Source organism: Microcaecilia unicolor, chromosome 8 (genome assembly GCF_901765095.1).
Source record: "Microcaecilia unicolor chromosome 8, aMicUni1.1, whole genome shotgun sequence".
Taxonomy (NCBI): domain Eukaryota; kingdom Metazoa; phylum Chordata; class Amphibia; order Gymnophiona; family Siphonopidae; genus Microcaecilia; species Microcaecilia unicolor.
Window position 1 is genome coordinate 183,538,185 of NC_044038.1, and position 6,017 is coordinate 183,544,201.

Genomic DNA, 6,017 nt, shown 5'->3' on the forward strand with positions numbered 1-6,017 from the left:
CAACTTGGTCCGGATGTATTAGAGTGGGAAGCACCTCCCCCAGACTGTTGGCGAGCACCTTTGCCAGTATCTTTACATCGGCATTAAGTATCGAAATGGGTCGATAGGAAGCACATTCTGTCTTGTCCTTGCCTGGTTTTGGGATTACCGCCACCCAAGCTTCTATCATTGATTGGGGAAACCTGTCACCTTCCCGCACTGAGTTGATAACCATTGTTAAGTACGGTGCCAGTACCCCCCCCCCCCCCCCCCCCAAAAGGTCTTAAAAAATTCGTTCGTGTACCCATCTAAACCCGGAGCCTTGCCATTCGGCAGAGATTTGATTACTTCATCTACTTGCACCGGGGCTTCCAATTCCCTCCTTTTGTGCTCTGAGAGCACCGGCAGGCCTCTGTCACTCAGATATTTATCTTTGTCCCCGGTCTGTACAGCAGCATCCTCCCTGTAGAGCGATTCATAATACTGGGCAAGTGCACCTGGGAATAGTAAGTGTAATCTCTCCCTCTGAGGTTCCCTTATCTCCACCCATCACAAAGTCCCAGTCCATCCACCAAGTTCTTCAAAGCCTGAGAGACTCTATTATCACTTGGAGTCGGAGGTGCTGACCTGTCAAGGCCAGGCTGCATGGTCGCATTAAAATCTCCTGCCACCAGCACCCTACCCCTGGCAAATGACTGCAGATCCTTCTGGAGACGCAGGAAGAAACGTTCCTGCCTCTCGTTAGGGGCATACATACAGGCCAGCGTACATTCCTCCTGCTCCAGCATAACATGTACAAAATGATAACGTCCCTCCACTTCACGTTTCTCATGCAGGATTTGGGCCTGAAGATCTTTATGAAACATGATGGCCACCTCTCTTTTCCGAGCCCCTTTCACGTCTGATGCACAACACACCAAGGGATATAACTTAGAAGGGTGCAGCCCCTCATTCTTCCTACGAAGATGAGTTTCCTGCAAAAAGACCACCTGGGGGTGCATCAAACAGAGTTCTCGCCCCAATGCATGCCTCTTCTAGGGAGAATTCAGCCCCTTTATGTTATAAGTCAAAAGTTTTAAGTTTGCCATCTAACGTCCATTCAGAACAAGCTAGTGGATGAATGATTGGTCTAGTCCCTAACCTCCCCTCCCGCCTCTGGCCTAAAACATACCCACCCTTCCCCCCCCGCCTAGTATCCCCCCCCCTTCCCTATCCCTTCCCAAACCCTCCCACCCCTCCCCTTCCCTCCTCCCCCGTCCTCTAGGGTCCACCCACCAAGCAGTTTAAACCTCACTACTTGGGACTGTGAAGAACAAGACCCCACTTGGCCAAACAAGACAAAGCAAATGTTGTAACAAACTAACAGTATACTTACACTTGAATTACCCCTCAGTCCCCTCTCCCCGCACCCCATTTCCCACCCTCACATTTCTCACTCACTCCCAACAGCTCTTCACCTTTCAAACCAATATACAGTTCCCATCCAAGAACACAACAGCCTTATCTGGCAGTATTCCGCCTCCAAGGCAGCGACACCCGTTTCGATTAAATGAAACTGCACTGTCCCGCTCAGGTGTGGGGTGTATTCTTCTTCACTGCTTTCTCCACTCTCTTCCACCGCTGCAGTCTTGCCTTGGTGGTAGGTTCCATCCCGGCCAACATGTTCTCCGTCGCCCCCATGCCTGCTGTGAATAGATGTTGCCATGCCTTTTCCACTTTGCGACATCGAATCCGCTCTCCCTTAAGTTCGAAACAAATAGCGAATGGAAAAGCCCATCGGTATGGAATCTTCTCTTTGGTCAAAATTTCAATGACAGGTTTCATCTCCCTTCTTAGGTTCAAAGTAAACAGTGACAAGTCTTGGTAAATTGCTACCTTTGAACCACTGTAATCCAGCATAGGGCTCTGACAAGCTTTTTGCCAAATCTGCTTCTTGCTCTTATATTCAGTGAATCTGACCACGATGTCCCTCGGCATGTTGTCTCTGGGTTTCCCCAACGCTCTGTGGGCTCTATCAATGCCCATTACCGCCACATCCAAACTGTCCCCCATCAACTTTGCACAGATGGTGCGCACTACCTCTGGGATATCCTCTAGGCCTCCTACCTCCAGTACCCCGCGAAAGCGGAGATTTTGCCTACGCCCTCTGTTTTCGATGTCGTCTAGGTGGTATTGCAGCTCTTCAGCTTTTTCTTCTATTTTAGTCAGTCTCTTGTCGGCCTCCTCGTTTTTCTCTTCTTGTGTGTCCATTCTCTCTTCGAGCGCCTCCACCCTGCCCCCCCCCAGGTCTGCACTGAGAGAATCAACGTGCTCCAGGATCCTCCTTGGATGCACGAATTTCCACTTGAAATGCTTCAAAGTATTTTTTTCATCTCCGTCGAGAGGGCCATTGGCAGGGCAGGGTCCTCCCGTTCTTCACGCGGGGCAAGCAGTTCCGGCTTGCACGTGCTCCGCGGTTTAGGGGACGGGGGCTGGTGAGGGCCTTTCGCTGACTGCCGCGCAGATATTTGCTCGCTGTCCCGGGGCGGCACGGGATTTTTTTTGCTCATCGCGCCGGGGATCGCCTCTCCGCTGCTTTGTTTCTTGAAGGAAGGAGCTCTTAACCGCTGTGGGTATCTTTTTTTGGGTGAGAGTACGGAGCTAGAGGATCAAGCGGCCATTCAGCCTCGTGACATCACTTCCTCCTTTAGTCAGCATGTGTTTTAAGTTTGAATAGTTTTGTGTCATCTGCAAATTTAATTACCTCACTCCTTGATCCAATTTCCATATCAATGTTAAATATCACTGGTTCCGGTACAGATCCCTGCAGCACTCCACTGTTAACCTTCTTACATTGAGAGAAATTGCCATGTAACCCCTACCCTGTTTGCTATCCAATAACCAATTCCTAGGCTAAGCAACATAAATATGTTTTACTATCTTGCCAGGTAATTGTGTCCTTGATTGGCCAATGTTGGAAATAAGATACTAGGCTTGATGGCCCTTCAGTCTGTCCCTGTATGGAAATACTTATGTTCATTTAAGGCACAACCCCAGGTCATAAGTTCACACTTTTAATCATTCCTGCCTTACCCAGCTGTACAAAACAGATGACAGTCTTAACTTGTTCATAACATACATTTCAACTCCTTCCACTGCAGAATGTAACCTTTGCATTGCCACTTGCAACTAGAAAGAAGGAATCCTCATAAGTCCGCACCACTATGGTTGCTTTACTCCTCATTGTCTATGAATAAAATGGTGAAATTAGATCTTACCTGCTAATTTTCTTTCCTCTAGACCCTCCAGACCGGTCAAGACGCGTGGGTTATGTCCTCCTACCAGCAGAGGGAGACTGAGAAAACACTAAGCTTTTGAAGCCTGTATATATAACCTGTGCAGAACCTCCACTAGCCAGTATTTTCTCAGTCTCAGCAGAGGTAGCAGTTGACAGCCTGTGCAGTCTCCAATAATCTGGTGAGGTAGTTTGTCATTGGGTCGTAGGATTTTTTCCTTCCAAACTTTATTCTGTTGCAGTACCCTGAACGTGTGTGTAAAAAAAAAAAAAAAAAAAGTGCTTTGGGGCCCTGGGTCTGGTGGGGCCCAGTTTTTCCCCCTGGGGTGTTACACCTATGTTTGGGTCCCTCCCCCTGTGCTGCTCTCTATTTCTGTTTGCTTGGCAGTTTTGTGCCTCGGCTGCTTTCTCAGTATTGTAGCCTTGAGTGCCTTACAATTAATTTCCAGATGCCAGAATTAGAGTACTGTGCCTTTAAGGTCAGTTATTCTATTTCATTTTGCTTGCCAGCTTTGTGCCTCGGCTGCTTTCTCAGTATTGTAGCCTTGAGTGCCTTACAATTTCCAGCTGCCAGAATTAGAGTACTGTGCCTTTAAGGTCAGTTATTCTATTTCGTTTTGCTTGGCAGCTTTGTGCCTCGGCTGCTTTCTCAGTATTGTAGCCTTGAGTGCCTTACAATTTCCAGCTGCCAGAGTTGGAGTACTGTGCCTTTAAGGGCATTTATTTCTTTATTTTCAGCGGACCGAACGGGGGTTTCGATTCCTTGCTGGAACGAGAGAGCAGCGCTTTCTTCAGTGCTTTTGCAGTGTGAGGGAGTTTTTGGTTTGGCGCGTTTGCGGAACAGCTTTTCCCTTCCCTCGTGGTTTATGGCGGCCCAGCTCCTCCGATGTCGCGCGTGTCACTATGGTTGCTTTACTCCTCATTGTCTATGAATAAAATGAAGCTGTTTTTCTGAAATGGAAGCTCTCAACAGACACAATAATGCAGCCACACCATCTCTCCCTACCTTCCACTTGGCAGTTGAAGCTCTACCAGCTTGGATATGAACTGAAGGGAGAGGGGATACTGCACCTAAACAGAGATCCTTACGCAAGTCCAGATTATAGAACTTTCTGGGACAGCAAACGCCATAGATGGTCTAAGGACACCAACACCTGTGAGGCTGCATTATCCTGTCATCTCTAGAAGACCCAGGCAAGGAGAGGGGAGTAGGGCAAAAAAAAAAAGCCTCTATCCAACCACAAGGGAGACATGTAGGTTTCAAAATCTTTATTAAGGAGCATGCAAATGACTCAACACAGCTGCCATGTTTCACCACAGAAGCACCTGCGTCAGTCTACACAATACTAAACCGTGTATAATATACCAACATCTCCAAAACCAAATGAAAAAAAAAAACCTCTCTCCTCCTCTCTCCCAATAAAACATAATGTATTAAGAGAAAATATGTCATGAAATGGTGATACCATAAAAATCATTTTACATATCAAAGCATACAAAAAAAAAAGGAGGAGCGGTATGGATTACCACGATGGGATACATAATCAAAAGAAAGTAATATAAGCATGCAAATGATATGACACTTTTTGTATGGATATTTTTGTCATATCATTTGCATGCTTATATTACTTTCTTTTGATTATGTATCCCATCGTGGTAATCCATGATTTTTTGCATTTTTATGGTATTACCATTTCATTACTACCAAATCGGGAAATTATTGTATTTAAAACAAAGTACGTTTTTTTAAACATTCCATAACAACCTGTACTCACTGTTATTAAATAATTTTACATTTTATTCATCTTACTCTATAACACTTTATACAAAAACACTTAAATCCCCCATATCACATACATATATTATAATCCAATATTACTAACGTTGTTGAGACTTCTTATGAGTGACAAATCCTGCTCATATAGACCACCTAGAACCTTAATAATGTCTTACTCAGCATTTGTTCAATATTGGCTTCTTCTGTATCAAAAGTCCTTCCATTAGATAAATAAATTCTTGTCCTTGAATGTTATAGCAGGTCTACATAATCCCAGTAAGTCAGTTGATCAGCACAATAACGACAAAAGCACTGATAGCGTCTTCAAAAAACCTTTAGACGTAATCTTCCTCCAATAAGAAGTCCCAGCAATCTCAGGCTAAAATGGCTCCTTCCAAGCCCACTTATTCTCCCCGTCAGTTCTTTAAATATCACGGTTCTCTATGCGAGACCGCATTTCGCACGTAGCTTCTTCAGGAGAACCGCACCCTTCATCCTACATAAAATACATATAACTTTCTATTGCTAACTGCTATAACATTCAAGGACAAGAATTTATTTATCTAATGGAAGGACTTTTGATACAGAAGAAGCCAATATTGAACAAATGCTGAGTAAGACATTATTAAGGTTCTAGGTGGTCTATATGAGCAGGATTTGTCACTCATAAGAAGTCTCAACAACGTTAGTAATATTGGATTATAATATATGTATGTGATATGGGGGATTTAAGTGTTTTTGTATAAAGTGTTATAGAGTAAGATGAATAAAATGTAAAATTATTTAATAACAGTGAGTACAGGTTGTTATGGAATGATTACCATTTCATGACATCTTTTCTCTTAATACATTATGTTTTATTCGATATCTATATAATTTTTTTTCTGTATTTGTTTGGTTTTGGATACGTTAGTATATTATACTATACATGTTTTACTATTTTGTAGACTCCTGACACAGGTGCTTCTGCGCCAAAACACAGCAGCT